This window comes from Meles meles, chromosome 14 (assembly GCF_922984935.1).
Source record: "Meles meles chromosome 14, mMelMel3.1 paternal haplotype, whole genome shotgun sequence".
Classification (NCBI taxonomy): domain Eukaryota; kingdom Metazoa; phylum Chordata; class Mammalia; order Carnivora; family Mustelidae; genus Meles; species Meles meles.
Window position 1 is genome coordinate 73,710,280 of NC_060079.1, and position 16,186 is coordinate 73,726,465.

The window sequence follows — 16,186 nt, forward strand, 5'->3', positions numbered from 1 at the left end:
AAAATATGAGCCACATACGTAATTTCACATGTGCTAACAGTTATGTTAAAAGAAAAATAAAATTATTCATTTATTTGTCGAGAGAGAGAGAGGGAATGGACGGGGAGGGGCAGAGGGAGAAGCAGGCTCTCTGCTGAGCAGGCTCTATCCCAGGACCCTGAGATCATGACCTGAGCCGAAGGCAGATGCTTAACCGACTGCGCCACCCAGGCACCCCAAAGTGAAATTAACTTAAAAGTGTATTTAACTTAGTGTGTCCAAAAACATGATCATTTCAACATGTAATCAATATCAAAAACTATGAAAATTAAGCTATTTCACATTTTTTCGTGCCAGGTCTTTGGGTCTGGGATGTACTTGGCTCTCACAGCCCCTCTCAATTCACGCCGTCCGTGTTCCCGGTGCTCAGCAGACACGTGGAGCCCGCGGCTCTTTTGCTGGACAGCACAGCTCTGTGCTAAGCTAATGTGTTTGGGAAGCTGTCAGTGTGTTTTACAGGGAACATGATATGATCCGATCTCTCGGTTAGAAAGAGGACCCGACTGGAGTAGGACAAGACTAGAGTCAGGAAAGCCATTAGGAGCTCGCCTTTTTCAGGCTGGAGACGGTGCTGGAAGGAGCTAAGGGAGAACCGTGGTGGGGAGCTGGAGGGAGGTGGGTGACTTCAAGAGGTTTTCCGGGGAGGAGGTGGCTGGGGATGTGAGTGAACGGATGGGCTCGTGACGGAAAGGTGGCTCAGAGCAGCTGGGTTTCCAGCTTTGCCATCTGGGGGACAGTGGTGCGAGTCGCTGGAGATGAAAGTCTCAGAGTGGCCATGTCTGTGAGGAGGTAGAGACGAGGAGTTCCATGCAGACACGAGGACTTGGGCGTCCTTGGACATCCCGGTGGAGATGTCCAGTGGGCATGACCAGTAGGTGTATCTCCCGGAGAAGAGGAAAGATATCGGAGTTGAAATGTGGACTTAGAAATCCCAAGTATTTTATTTATTTTATTAAAAAAGTTTATTTTTATTTTTATTTTTTAAAGATTTTATTTATTCATTTGACAGAAAAACAGAGAGAGAGAGAGAGCGAGCACAGGCAGGGGGAGCGGCAGGCAGAGGGAGAGGGCTCTGCTGAGCAAGGAGCCCCATGTGGGGGCCGATCCCAGTACCCTGGGACCATGACCCGAGCCGAAGGCGGACGTTCAATCGACTGAACCACCCAGGCGCCCCTTAAAAAAGTTTTTTGAAAGACTTTATTTGTCAGAGTGTGAGCACAAGCAGAAGTCACAGGCAGAGGGAGAAGCAGGCTCCCCACTGAGCAGGGACTTGGGACTCGATCCCAGGACGCCAGGATCACGACTTGAGCCAACAGCAGATGGTCAGCCAACTGAGCCATCTGGACGTCCCCAACTTTTTTGTTTTAGATTTTATTTACTTATTTGACAGAGAGAGAGACAGTGAGAGAGGGAACACAAGCAGGGGAGAGGGAGAGGGAGAAGCAGGCTTCCCGCCCAGCAGAGAGCCTGGTGTGGGCCTTGATCCCAGGACCCTGGGATCACGACCTGAGCCAAAGGCAGACCGTAACGACTGAGCCACCCAGGGGCATCCTAAATTTTTTTTTTTTTTTGTAAAGATTTCATTTATTTGAAGAAAGAGAGGGGGAGAGCGAGAGAAAGGGGGGAAGGGAGAGCGACAGTGCAGAGTCTGCACTGAGCCCAGAGCCAGATGAGGAGGATGACCTCACAACACTGAGACCATGACCTGAGACGAAATCGAGGGTTGGACATTGAACCGTCTGAGCCACCCAGGGGCCCCCTCCCCAGGGTTATTTTAAATATCAGTTGAAGCTCTGACACTGGACGAGAGGGTAGACTGTGTACAGGAGGCTTGCTTAGAGCTGCCAGCATTTAAGGGGTAGAAGAGAGCGAGCCCCCAGAGGAGGTGCGGATGGGGAGGAGGAAAACCAGGGGACGGACACATCACAGAACAGGAGAAGAGAGCGTTACAAGGAAGGCATAGACAGGAGTTGAGTGGGTAGGTGGTGAATGAGCAAATCTGTCCCGTACCTAAAAACGGGTGTGAATAGTGTTTTCTCAGCTTGTTCCTGTCTCCAAATACTCTTTAGCATTTCCGCGCGCCTGAATTAAATCTAAGCCTCCCCGACTCCCGTTCCTTTTTCTGATGTGGCAGATGACCACAGATGGGCCAAATCTAATTCTGCATTCTATTTATCCAACAATTATTTTGTGCCTACACTGTCTGTCATCATCCTTTGTACCATAGAAGACACGAGTGACAGCAAGAAGTGGTGACGGTTTCCATTCATTAGACGGGCACAGCTTGCAAAAAAAGAAAAGTGCACAGCTTGGTAAGAGAGACAAGGAAAACAAGTAATTACAATACAATGTGGCTAGTTCTACGGAACATTGTTTCATAAAAGTATTTTATGTTAAAATACTGAATCTCAAAACACTGGAGGGTAATGCTGTCTTATTATTTCTAACAACTTTGCCTTCCCCGACTCCACTCATGCCTCGTTCTGAGCCAGCTGGAATTGCCTTTTTAAACCATAAATTAGCTAATGGTGGAGTTGGGGTTCTGACCAGGTCCTTCTGACCCCAAGTTCAGTGCCCTTCTAGAACTTACAGACCTATTGATTTTCCCATGCACCTCCAGGGCTGGCTTCTTTCAAGTTTTATCAGGCTTGATTTTTATCATCTCGCTCCTTTCTTACAATACCATTTAGGGGTGTGTTCAGCTGCAAAATACAGAAAAACCATTAATAATGACAAAGAAATAGGGGTTCATTTGTCCCATGCAACACAAATGAAAGCCACCACATGACTGCCTACCATGTACCAGATTATTCTAGTCCCCGTGGACACAGCAGCTTACGTGGCCCACATTCTAAAGCAGGGATCAGTACATTTCTTAAAGGGCCAAATAATATTATATGAAGGCTTTGCAGGCCAGAGGGTCTCTGCTACAGTTACCCAAGGCTGCCCTTGTAGTGTAGGAGGAGCTGTGGACAGTGGACAGTATGTAAATGAAGAGATGTAACTTTGTTTCAATAAGCTTTATAAAATAAAGTTTATAAATATATAAATTATATATTTATATAAATATAAATATGTTCAATAAACTTATTTGTTTCAATAAAACTTTATTTATAATACAGGAAGCCATAGTCAGCCAGCACCTGCTCTGAAGAGTGATAACTCTGTGCTAGGCATCCTGTTAGTTTGACCTACAGTATTTCATTCATTCCAGAAGAGCCTGGACACTTTTCTGATGAGGAAGCTAAGGCTTAGCGAGGTGAAGTCATTTTCACGAAGGCGCACGGCGAGAAAACGTGATGGCCATGATTCAGGTGCAGGTCTGCATGAACACGAGCTCATGCTCTCCATCACCCTTCTGTTCTGACCATGTTTCCATGTTTTATTCTCTGTCAATGATAAAATCCCAACCCGAGAGTTAATTTCATAAGATTAAAGAAAATAAGTTGTTTCAACAGAACGGATCTGCGATGTTAGAGGAGACGGTAAGGGTGCCTGGGGGTGGGGTACAAGGAGGGCTTCTGGGGCCCTTGGCCGAGTTCTGTTTCTTGATCTGGGTGCTGGTTCTGTGTGTATAATCAGCGGGGAAATATTCAGTGACCTCTATGCTTACCCCATGTGTACCATGTGTGTATAATATATCAATAAAAGTCTATCCCCAGGAGCACCTGGGTAGCTCAATTGGTTAAGCATCTGCCTTTGGCTCAGGTCATGATCTCAGGGTCCTGGGATGGAGTCCCGCATTGGGCTCTCTGCTCAGCGGGGAGCCTGCTTCTCCCTCTCCCTCTGCCGCACCCCCTGTGTGTGTTTGCATGCTCTGTCAAATAAATAAAATCTTCTTTAAAAAAAAAAAGTGTATCCCCAAATTCAATGAAATAAAATCACATAGGAACAGAAATAATGACCAGAAGGTGCCCGGAGGCTGGCTGACAGAATCAGTTTTGGAAGCGCCAAGGACAAGTCTTGATTTTGCCGAACCGAGGAAGAGCCACTCACCTGTGACAACTGGAAACTCGGGCTGGGTTTTCACCTCTGCTCTTAGTGAAGGTGCTCGAAAATACAAGATTTCTGTCCACCGGTTTCTGCTTCCTCCCCCGATTCTGTTGATTTTGAGCGGGGTGGTATGTTACAGCGGTCTGGGAAGGGGCTCTGTGACCGGACTCCCAGCCCTGCAGTCAGCACAACGGGGTGACAGGAGCGGGGGCGCTGGCCCTCCTGAGCCTCGCTTTACTCGTGTGTGGAATGGGCGCAGTGGTGCCCAGCTAGTGGGGTTTTTGAAAGGATCAGATGCGATGACATCAGCCGGCATGTAACCCTGTGTGTGGGACCTACTCAGATGTTCCAAAAGTATTTGTCGTGGAAACTCTTACCATGATCATTTTTTCAATGGATGAAAACAGAGGACAGAAGAGTTAACCATCTTAACGGTCTCAAGGTGTACTGGGCAGTAGCATTAACTATATTCACCTCGTGCCACAGGTCTCTGGAATGTTCTTCTCTTTATTTTTTAAAAGATTTTATCTCTTCGTTAGAGAGCAGAAGCAGGGGAATGGCAGGGAGAGGGAGAAGCAGGCTCCCCGCTGAGCAGGCTGCTCCATCCACTCGGTCCCAGGACCCCGGGATCATGACCTGAGCCGAAGGCAGATGCTTCACCAGCTGAACCACCCTGGCGCCCCTGTTTTCATCTTTAAAATAAAATTGAAATTGCATGCCCTTCTACAACTCCCCATTTCCCCTTCCCCTGCCCCGGGCAACCACCATTCTAATCCTGTTTCTAGGAGTTGGGCTACCCGAGATACCTCTCAGCGGACTCGAACCCCCTTTGTCTCTCTGTGACTTACTTCGCTGAGCCTCCTGTCCTCAGGATGCACCTGCAGGGTAGGGTATGACAGGATATCCATCCCTTTTAAGGCTCAGTGAGACGCGTTGAATGCACGCGCCATGTTTTTGCACGTGCGTATCTGTGGGTGGACCTGGAGGTATTTCACAACCATCAGTGGCTGTGAAGACTGCTGCAGTGAACACGGGTGTGTCCTCAGCCTAGTGTTTCGATGCTCCTGCTGTGATTTTCAGCTTTACCGGCTTCATCTGGGAGGCTGCTTACTTGCCAAACCAAGAGGAAGTGCAATCGGTCCCACCAGATCTAGACGGGGGCTGTGGCAACCAGCTTTGCCCATGTGTCTGCCTGTGCGTGTTACGTGGAAAGCTAGGGTCCCCAAGTTCCTGGCACATGGAGTTGTGGACGGTCGGTCCAGGCAGCTGGGGTCCCAGCCCAGCCTTCCATGCCTCGGCTCACTTGTTTCCATCACATGAAGTGCGCACATCAGAGCGGGCTGCTCCTGTCGGGTTTGCAAAAGCCTACGGGGAGGAGGAATGCATTCCACGGTCTAAGACAGGAAATAAGCTAGTGATAATTGGTAATCAAGTTATGCTCTACCCTTCATTAGACTTGTCGTCTGGCTGGCCAGTTAATAGAGTTGATGGCTGTGTGTCCATGCGAGTTTGGCCTGCCCTTGTCCTTGGATCCAGGCAGCCGTGCCCATGAGACTGCTCCCACAGGAGCAGACATGTGTTTTCATCAGCTGCTGTATTGATTGGTCTTTCTGTGCCAGAAATGTGAGTCAGATCCTGGGACTCGAGACTCTGTACTTCATATTTGAGTTAACTGGTGGCCAGAGTTGGGGGGTTGGTAGAAGGCCAGGAAGTTGCCATTGGGGTGAACTCAGACCTGACTGTCCTTGATCTCCTGTGCGCCATGACTCTGCTCCACTCCTAAATGCATCTCATTTGTTCTGCGTTCGAGAGGTAGGCGAACGGGGCCAGACAGTAAAACGCGCAAGGCTCTGCAGACCTTGCTGTCTCTATGGCAACACCCCAGCACTGCCCAGGGAGCCAGTTCAGAGAGGTAACTTGCCCGGTACTTAACGATGAACTGTGTAACCAGGTTTCTAACCAGGATTCACGTACAGGCCTGCTTTCGGCTACACGTGGCTGCCTTTCCTCACATTGGCCCTGAGGTCGCTGAGAGCTGCTGCGTGAACCTCAGGGACAGAGATAGGTGTGGACCACTGATCTCAGAAGCCCCTTGAGGGTACTGGGAGGAGCTGGCATTGTGGCTTGTAAATTTCATTTTAAACATTTGCTTCATTCTATCACAGCTGGGTAGAATCTGAACCTCTTCGATTTTGGTCCTTATCTGGGAAATGAGTTTAATAAATGATGATTTTACGAGGTTGTCATGAGATACTTTATAATGACGGGCCCAGCAGGATCCCTACACATAGTAGGCACCCCGATATCTGTCATATTTGGTACTTGCATTTGAGCTCAGAAACCAAGGAAGCTGGCCCACCAGTCTTGCATTAAAGCTGTATCGTTTACCAATCTGATATGACAGTTCCCATTTCTAAATACTAGTAAAGCTCCGAAGGAAGATTGCTCTCTTTTTGTTAATTTTCTATCTTTCTCTGTGCCAGGAGAAAAGTTTCGCCCCTGGTAGTGTCTTAGTTCAGGCTGCCCTAACAAGATAACGCAGACTGGTTGACTTGAACAGCAGATGGTGTTGGAGACTGGAGTCTGAGATCAGGGTGCCAGTCTGGTCAGTTCTGAGTGAGGACTCTCCTTCTGGATGGCAGGTGGAGATTCTCACTGTGTCCTCACATGGCAGAGAGAGACAAACATCTTTCTCTTCTTCTAAAGCCACGGCCCTATTGGATCAGGGCCCCACTTTTAGGACTTTATTAAACCTTCATTACCTTTTAAAGACCCTATTTATACAGTCACATTGGAGGGTTAGGGCTTTGACACTAGGATTTGGGAGGGTTTGATCCCAGGACCCTGAGATCATGACTTGAGCCAAAGGCAGATGCTTAACCAGCTGAGCCCCCCAGGCACCCTGCAGTGTGTTTCTTGTAAGCAGCATAAAGTTGGATCTTGCCTTTTTGTCCAGTCTTGATAATCCTGCTTTTTATTTGGGGATATTTAGAGCATTTACGTGTAGTGTGATTGTTGATGTGATTTAAATGGGTCATCTTGCTATTTTCTGTTTGTCTTCTCCATTCTTGTTTGTTTGTTTTTTTCTTTTAAGATTATATTATTTGTCAGAGAGAGAGAACATGAGCAGGGGAGAGAGGCAGAGGGAGAAGCAGGCTCCCCACTAAATAGGGAACCCAATATGGAGCCCAAAGAGAAAGATGTTTGTCTCTCTCTGCCATGTGAGGACACAGTGAGAAACTCCACCTGCCATGCTTAACCAACTGAGTCACGCAAGTGCCCCTTCTTCACATTTCTTATGCTTGAGGTTTTCTGAGCTTTTCAGATCTGTCAGGTTTATTGTTTTCATCAAATTTAGAAATTTTTCATTATTTCTTTTAATCTTCTGTCTGGTTTTTTTTTTTTTTTTTTTGCCCCTCCCCTGCCATCTTTCGTCCTTTGTGACTTCAATTCTCCATGTGTGTTAGGCTGCCCAAAGTTGATCTACAGTTCTCTGGTGCTCTATTAATTTTTTTAAAAGATTTTTTTTATTTATTTGACAGACAGAGGTCACAAGTAGGCAGAGAGGTAGGCAGAGAGCGAGGGAAGCATGTTCCCTGCCGAGCAGAGAGCCAGGTGTGGGGCTCGATCCCAGGACCCTGAGATCGAAGGTAGAAGCTTAACCCACTGAGCCACCCAGGCACCCCTATTAATTTTTTTTTAAGATTTTTATTTATTTATTTGACAGAGAGAGATAATAAGCAGTCAGAGACACAGGCAGAGAGAGAGGGGGAAGCAGGCTCCCTGCTGAGCAAAGAGCCCGATGCGGGGCTCAGTCCTGGGACCCTGGGACCATGACCTGAGCCGAAGGCAGAGGCTTAACCCACTGAGCCACCCAGGCACCCCATTAATTTCTTTTTTTTTTTTAATTTTATTTTTTTTTAATTTGTTTATTTACAGCATAACAGTGTTCATTGTTTTGGCATCACACCCAGTGCTCCATGCAGTACGTGCCCTCCCTATTACCCACCACCTGGTTCCTCAACCTCCCCCCCCACCGCCCCTTCAAAACCCTCTGGTTGTTTTTCAGAGTCCATATTCTCTCGTGGTTCATCTCCCCTTCCAGTTTCCCTCAACTCCCTCTCCTCTCCATCTCCCCATGTCCTCCGTGTTCTTTGTTATGCTCCACAAATAAGTGAGACCATATGATACTTGACTCTCTCTGCTTGACTTATTTCGCTCAGCATAAGCTCTTCCAGTCCTGTCCATGTTGCTACAAAAGTTGGGTATTCACCCTTTCTGATGGAGGCATAATACTCCATTGTGTGTGTGGACCACATCTTCCTTATCCATTCATCCGTTGAAGGGTATCTTGGTTCTTTCCACAGTTTGGCGACCGTGGCCATTGCTGCAATAAACATTGGGGTACAGATGGCCCTTCTTTTCACTACATCTGTATCTTTGGGGTAAATACCAGCAGTGCAATTGCAGGGTCATAGGGAAGCTCTATTCTTAATTTCTTCAGGAATCTCCACCCTGTTCTCCAAAGTGGCTGCACTAACTTGCATTCCCACCAACAGTGTAAGAGGGTTCCCCTTTCTCCACATCCTCTCCAACACACGTTGTTTCCTGTCTTGCTAATTTTGGCCATTCTAACTGGTGTCAGGTGGTATCTCAATGTGGTTTTAATTTGAATCTCCCTGATGGCTAGTGATGATGAACATTTTTTCATGTGTCTGATAGCCATTTGTATGTCTTCGTTGGAGAAGTGTCTGTTCATATCTTCTGCCCATTTTTTGATATGATTATCTGTTTTGTGTGTGTTGAGTTTGAGAAGTTCTTTATAGATCCTGGATATCAACCTTTTGTCTGTACTGTCATTTGCAAATATCTTCTCCCATTCCGTGGGTTGCCTTTTTGTTTTGTTGACTGTTTCCTTTGCTGTGCAGAAGCTTTTGATCTTGATGAAGCCCCAAAAGTTCATTTTCGCTTTTGTTTCCTTGGCCTTTGGAGACATATCTTGAAAGAAGTTGCTGTGGCTGATATCGAAGAGGTTACTGCCTATGTTCTCCTCTAGGATTCTGATAGATTCCTGTCTCACATTGAGGTCTTTTATCCATTTCGAGTTTATCTTTGTGTACGGTGTAAGAGAATGGTCGAGTTTCATTCTTCTACATATCGCTGTCCAGTTTTCCCAGCACCATTTATTGAAGAGACTATCTTTTTTCCATTGTATATTTTTTCCTGTTTTGTCAAAGATTATTTCACCATAGAGTTGAGGGTCCATATCTGGGCTCTCCACTTTGTTCCACTGGTCTATGTGTCTGTTTTTATGCCAGTACCATGCTGTCTTGGTGATCACAGCTTTGTAGTAAAGCTTGAAATCGGGTAACGTGATGCCGCCAGTTTTGGTTTTGTTTTTCAACATTTCCTTAGCAATTCGGGGTCTCTTCTTGATACTACTTCTCCATTTCATTTTGAATTGTTTCTCTTGCTATATCTTCAAGTTCATTAGTATTTTTTCTGCAGTGTCTAACCTGATTTCAATTTCATCCAATATCTTTTGTTGTTTTTTGAATCTCACACAATGTTGTTTTTGTCTCGAAGTGTTATCTAGGTCTTTTTTTATATCTTCTGTATGTCACTGTTGAACATAAGGAATGCAGTTGTAATTAACTGTCTTTATGGCTTTCACTATTCTAACACCTGTGTTCTATGTCAGATTTGATTTTTTTTTTGGGGGGGGGTCTGATTACGGGCCCTATTTTTCTGCTTCCCTGTATGTCTGGTGATTTTCTTTATTGGATGTCAGATATTATGAATTTTACCTTGTTGAATCCTGGATACTTTTATTTTCCTATAAACTTTTATTGAGTGTCCTGGGATGCAATTAAGTTATTTGGAAACCATTTAGTCCTTTCAGATCTGGATTTTAAGACATGTTAGATGGGACTGGTTTGGTGTATAGTCTAAGGTTAATTATTCCTTACTGCTAAGGGACAGCCATTCAGTACCTTACCCAGTGCCCCAGAGTCATGAGGTGGTCTGGTCTGGCTGATGAGAAATAGTAGTAGTCTTGACACTATGTGAGCTCCAGGCCTGATACCTTGAGTCATTTCATTGGTTCTTTCTCCGCAGTCTTGGGTACTTTTACTACAAGGAGACATTGATCAGTATTCAGTTGATGACTCTCAAAGGGAACCCTCTGTACTCTCTCAAATGCTCTTTCTGGAGGGAGCTTGCTCAGCCCCACCTTTTTAACTCATGGACTTGCCAGATACTTCCTCCCTGTACCATGGCCCAGAACTTGCTCAAGGCAGAAGGCTGGGGCAAGTGTAGTGATCATGATTCTGTTTACTTGTCTCTCAGGGATCCCTGTTTCTCACTGTCTGGTGTCCTGAGCCTTCAGATCTGTTGTGCTAAGTATATTTTTCTTTTGGTTTTGTTTTGTTTTTCATATAGGAAGATAAATCCAGTCCCTGTTCATCTATTTTGAGCAGAATAAAAAACGTCTAACAGGTTTAAAAAGAAAGCCACACTTACCATTAATATGAAAAAGTTACATTTAAGCAAATTGTTACAAAAATTCAAAGTCAAGTTATTTCTTGTAGGAGTTAGCTTGTGGAAAGACTACTTTGTTGCCGTGAATTCTAGACTCTGCATAATTTGCTGTAACATTTTATCTCATTCCTATATATGTTATAGTTGATGAAATTTTTTTGTCACATGCAATTTTGATTTTTAAACCTGAAGAGGTGAGCCGAGCTTTTGTTGAGTCCGTTAGCTTTTAGACGAGCAGCATATTATTTGCAGAAAAAGCCCAGGTTTGGGGTCAAATGGACTTGATATTGCATCCTGGCTGTGTGTGACCTTGGGCAGCTTAAATAAGCTTTCTGAACTCTGCTTCCTTCCTGTGCAAAATGATCACATCGTCAGGAACATTAAATGAGAATGTATAAAGCAGTTGTCTAGTGCCTGGCCTGCAGGACATGCTCAAGAAATGATCTCTTCCCAGTGCTCTGTCTGATACCAAGTAACTGAGTCTCTCTCTCTCTTTAAGATTTTATTTATTTATTTGACAGACAGAGATCATAAGCAGGCAGAGAGGTGGGCAGAGAGAGAGGAAGGGAAGCAGGCTCCCCCCTGAGCAGAGAGCCCGATGAGATGCCAGGCTCGATCCCAGGACCCTGAGATCATAACCTGAGCCGAAGGCAGAGGCTTCACTGACTGAACCACCCTGGCGCCCCAGCTGAGACTCTTTTAATAAGAACCTTTCCAAAATACCTCAGATGTTTTTGTTGCCTACAAAATCTACCTAAAATGTCACCCACCAAAATAACAGAGGCTAAAGATGTTGAGGGGAAAGAAGAGAAACCACTTTGGGAACAGTGGTTGGATTTGCCTTTCCCTACATACCTTAGCGTTAAAGTGTTTCTTCTAACACTAACATTAACCAAAGATCAGAGGAAAGTAGGGAGCCTGACTGAAATGTAGGCAGACACGAGAAGACAGGGCTGGAAAGCTGTGTTGAAACCAAACGGTGGAAGGTAGATGTTAGGGGCTGAGGTGTGTCTCCCCGAAATTTGTATGTTGAAGCTCTAATACCCAGTACCTCAGAACAAGACTGTACTTGAGGATAGGGCCTTTAAGGAGGCGGTGAAGTTAATGTGAGGCCAGGAGAGTAGGCCCTCATCCAGGCGACAGTTATCACCTTACAAAGAGGGAAGTTGGATGTACCCAAGAGACACCAGGGGCATACGTCCACAGAGACATGATCATGGGAGCACAGGGCCAGAAGGCAGCCATTTGCAAGGAGACCTTGGGAGAAGCCAAGCCCATGACACCGTGAGCCTCCAGAGCTGTGAGGAAATTAAAGTGTGTTGTCCAAGTCCCTTAGTCTGTGGTAGTTTGGCCTGGCAGCCCCAGCAACCTCTTACTAGCCCGGAAGTTCCCTGATTCAGTGACTTGTACTGACGGGACTGACATTTTGAGAAATCCATTCATGTTAACCAAATCCCTTTACGGTCCGGTAACGTGGCCGGGTAGGGGTGCCCTGGAGACCAGCAGCCTGGTTTTGGAGAGAACAGGGATGTGTGGCTTGCTCAAAGGGGTAGACAGTGGGATTAGAGAAAGATCGTTACAGTCGTGACCCTCTAGGGAGCCGGTTGGCGGGGACAGAAAGATGGTGGTGCTTTTGTCACCTTTTTAATGTGGCCGGAGCTTGCTTCCGTTCTGCTTAGGTTGAGTGGAGAAGTGATCTGTCTGCGATGACCTCGTCCAGTTCAGATGCTTTCCAGTGGCCTTCCCCATATATCAAAACTTCCATACTTGACCCCTGACCAGCAGCAACCCTATTTGTCTTCTAGCTCCTTCTAGCTCATCCATTTAGGGTAATTTAAGTCCTCTCTGTGCAAGACCTTTTCTGAGCCCTGCAGCTAACACTGTAACTGGTAAACGGAGAGGTTCTCGGAGACCCTGAGTTCTCCCCCCAACCCCCCGGGTGAGCCAAGACGTGATCGATGGCCCCCAACGTGACTGCTGCAGAGCCCTACCCAACAGCCTCATGCCCGCCGGTTTGATATTCCCAGACCTGCTTGTTCTAAAACCACATGCTCCATTGGCTCAAACTGGTGCTTGTGTTTGATGCTTGCCACAGAAATGCCAAAAACAGACGAGAGCTGTTTTAAAACAATTCATAAAATTGGCATTGACGTTGCCAGAGCACAGTTGTTTTGTCCCAAGTGGTTTGCGGAAGTCGAGGCAGATTCTGTGGCAGAACTGGCGATGGGGAGGTTCTCGGAGGGGGTTCCCTGAGGCAGCCATGGTGGCCAGGGGAGCGCAGGCGTGCAGGCCCATGGGTGCGCATGCCGTGGCGGGGGTGGGGGAGGTCCCCACTACGGTTCTCCAGTTAACGTGCTCCCGTGCAACACGATAACTTCACTTACTCTCTCCCCGCCTCCGTCCTGCAGCCCTCTGATTTTACAGGGGAAGCAGACAGCAGCAAGAAGGAACTTCCCTATCTTCCGGACCCAGAAATGGAAACTCGCATTCTCTATTTTAGTTCTCATCTTATTTGACCTTTCAGTAGTTCTCAGTATAATTCCTTCTGGAAACGCTGTCTTCCCATGGCTTCTGTGACGTAGCTCTTCCTTTTTTCCCCTCTGTCCTCGTTGCTTCCACCTGCCTGTTCCATGGCGGAGGCGCCATCTTGGGTCATGGCATTCCATCCTCTGGACTCCGTGAGGCTGTCTTCCCCTCCAAGGATTCAGGGTGGAGGCGACTTCTATTGTGAGATGTCCTGTCCAGGCTTCACCTCTGAGCTCCAGACAAGAGCGCCCCACGGTTGCCATGCTGTCTCTTGCTCATGAAATCCAAGGACACCTCACAAAATCAAAGTCTAGAACCTCCATCCTGGCCCTCTTCCGGTACTCCTGTCTTTGTGAATGGTGCCAACGTCTGTCCAGAGGCCCCCGGTAGAAATCCTAGTATTGATTTGGTCGTTATCTCCTCCCTGAGCCACCATATCCAGTCCGTCAGTAAATCCCTTTTGATTTTACCTCTTAAATTTTTTTCAGTCCACCCACTTTCCCCCATCCCTGCTTCTGCACCCCTGGTCCAGAATAGTGTTCTGTCTCGCCCAGACGATTGCTGTGGGCCAGTCCACATCTCCTCCGGCCCTTCTGTCCTCACACTGCCAGCTTCATCTTTTTAAAGATGAATCATCTGATGATATCGGTCCTTGCTTAAATCTAACGTCATATTGCTCTGAGGACGAGGATGAAGAATGGCAACATGGTGGCGAGGGGCGGCGGCGGGCAGTCTGACCCCTTCCTGACCACCCGCCTTGCTCTGGGGCTGTGGCGTTCCCTTCACATCTCCACAGGATGTCATCTTCAGGGACCCGTTCCCTCAACAATGCCGTGTTCATATCAGGTCTCACGTTCCCTCCACCCCCGTGCCTGGTCAGACCTCCGTCCCGGCCCTTGGGAGTCCTCTGCCCTCCCTTCAGTCAGTTTCTGTCACACAACTTCGCTTTTGTCAGGAAGGGTTTGGTTCCTGTCTCTTCCTCACTAGACCATCAGTTCCATAAAGCAGGGACCATGCTAAGTTTGTCTCGTCACAGGATTCCCAGAGTCTAGCATGGGGACGTGGTAATTTTTTGTTAAATGGATAAAAAAGTTAAGAACAAGGTTTTAAGTTCCAACTCTGGGTACCGATTGTCTCCATCTCCGTTTCTTATCCCATGGAGATACATTTGGCACCTTATCCATCTGTTAGGAATCTTAAAAGATATATCTCGCAAACGATGATTGTGGTTTTAAATGTTTATGTTCTCACGTTTAAAGGTTGAGGTTTATAATTATCACAGTGGAGATAAACCTATGTCAAGTAATGCCGTTATTTTTTTTAAGTTCATTTAGGTAACTGATCTCTCTACATACAACCTGGGGCTTGATCTCACGATCCTGAGATCAAGAATCACATCTCCGGGGCGCCTGGGTGGCTCAGTGGATTAAGCCGCTGCCTTCGGCTCAGGTCATGATCTCAGGGTCCTGGGATCGAGTCCCACATCGGGCTCTCTGCTCCACGGGGAGCCTGCTTCCTCCTCTCTCTCTGCCTGCCTCTCTGCCTACTTGTGATCTCTCTCTGTGTCAAATAAATAAATAAAATCTTTAAAAAAAAAAAAAAAAAGAATCACATCTCCTCCGGCTGAGCCAGCCAAATCCCTCTAATGTCATTGTTTTGTTGTTGTTAATGTTGTTTGTCCCCCTTACAGGAGAGTGGTAGGGGATAGGAAATACTGAAATGAGAATTTCATTAAGAAATATTACTGCTGGGACGCCTGGGTGGCTCCGTTGGTTAAGCGGCTGCCTTTGGCTCAGGTCACGATCCCAGTGTCCTGGGATCGAGTCCCACATCGGGCTCCTTGCTCAGTGGGGAGCCTTCTTCTCCCTCTGCCTCTGCCTGCCACTCTGTCTGCCTGTGCTCACTCTCTCTGACAAATAAATAAATACAATCTTTTAAAAAAAATTTAAAAAAAAATTACTGCTTGGGGGCACCTGGGTGGCTCAGTTGATTAAGCAACTGCCTTCAGCTCAGGTCATGATCCCAAGGTCCTGGGATCGAGCCCCACATCGGGCTCTCTGCTCAGCGGGGAGCCTGCTTCCCCCTCTCCCTCTGCTTCACTGCCCGCTTGTGCTCTTCTCTGTGTCAAATAAATAAATTAAAAAAAAAAAACTTTATTAAAAAAAAGAAATATTACTGCTTGGAGAGGGTGAATGGGGAAAGAGTGCCCTGAATAAGTAGAGATTTAACATTTTTAGTGCTTCCATTGTGAGAATCCTTAGTGCTCACTTCAGGTGATTTGGATAGTGGAGAAAGGAAATCACCCCATCTTCCAACCGCCCAAACACATTTTCCCACATACTTAAATATTCAGCAAGAACACCATTTTTAATGCCTGTGTGGTAACGTGTCCTGTTAGAGATTACTTATTTATTTGATGTTATTGTAAAATTTTTTCACCATCAGAAATGCTAATCACAGCATTTTTATTTCACATAAATCTTTGTGTGCATCAATGTACAATTTCCCAAAGTTCCATGACTGGATGAAAGAGTGCGTGTAGGAGTGGGGTTTTTTTTTAGGCTTCAGATAATTATTACCTAATTAGGCTCCAGAAGCATACCAATTCATCTCTCCACCAATAGCGTTGACACTGCAGATTTCCCTGCCAAACTGGGGTATTACGGTACGAATACACAGATACCTACTGTCCTGTCCTGGTGCAAATTTAGTGGGTGGAATTGGTATTTGATTTTTCCGCCTTGCATTTGTAGTGTGGATTGCTCCTGAATTTGAACAATTTCCCCGTTAGCCATTGTTACTTTTCTTTTTTCTGTCAATTACCTGTTAATTCTTTGCATTGTTCGGGAGTGTTGTGTTTTTCATATTTACTTATAAGACCCTCTTTACGTTAAGCACAGTAACCATGTCTTCGGTAGAACCCTTTCCAGATGACCACAGTTCAGAAGGAGTTCAGAGAAAAGCAGCGTGTGAAAGCAGATAATGTGGTTAAATGATGCTTTATCCTTAAGGGCAGTTGGCTGCTCTCTCTTAATTTTGCCTCCTGTCCTGCCTGTGTGTGAAAAGAGTCTGGACTTTGAAGCTGGAC

General features: G+C 46.3%; 1 protein-coding gene across 8 annotated transcripts in view; it reads left to right on the top strand.

The window, feature by feature from the left end:
- The window catches only part of FARP1 (FERM, ARH/RhoGEF and pleckstrin domain protein 1), a 280,772-nt gene that overhangs the window by 183,872 nt on the left and 80,714 nt on the right, over positions 1–16,186 (top strand). The gene's annotated exons all lie outside the window — the stretch shown is intronic.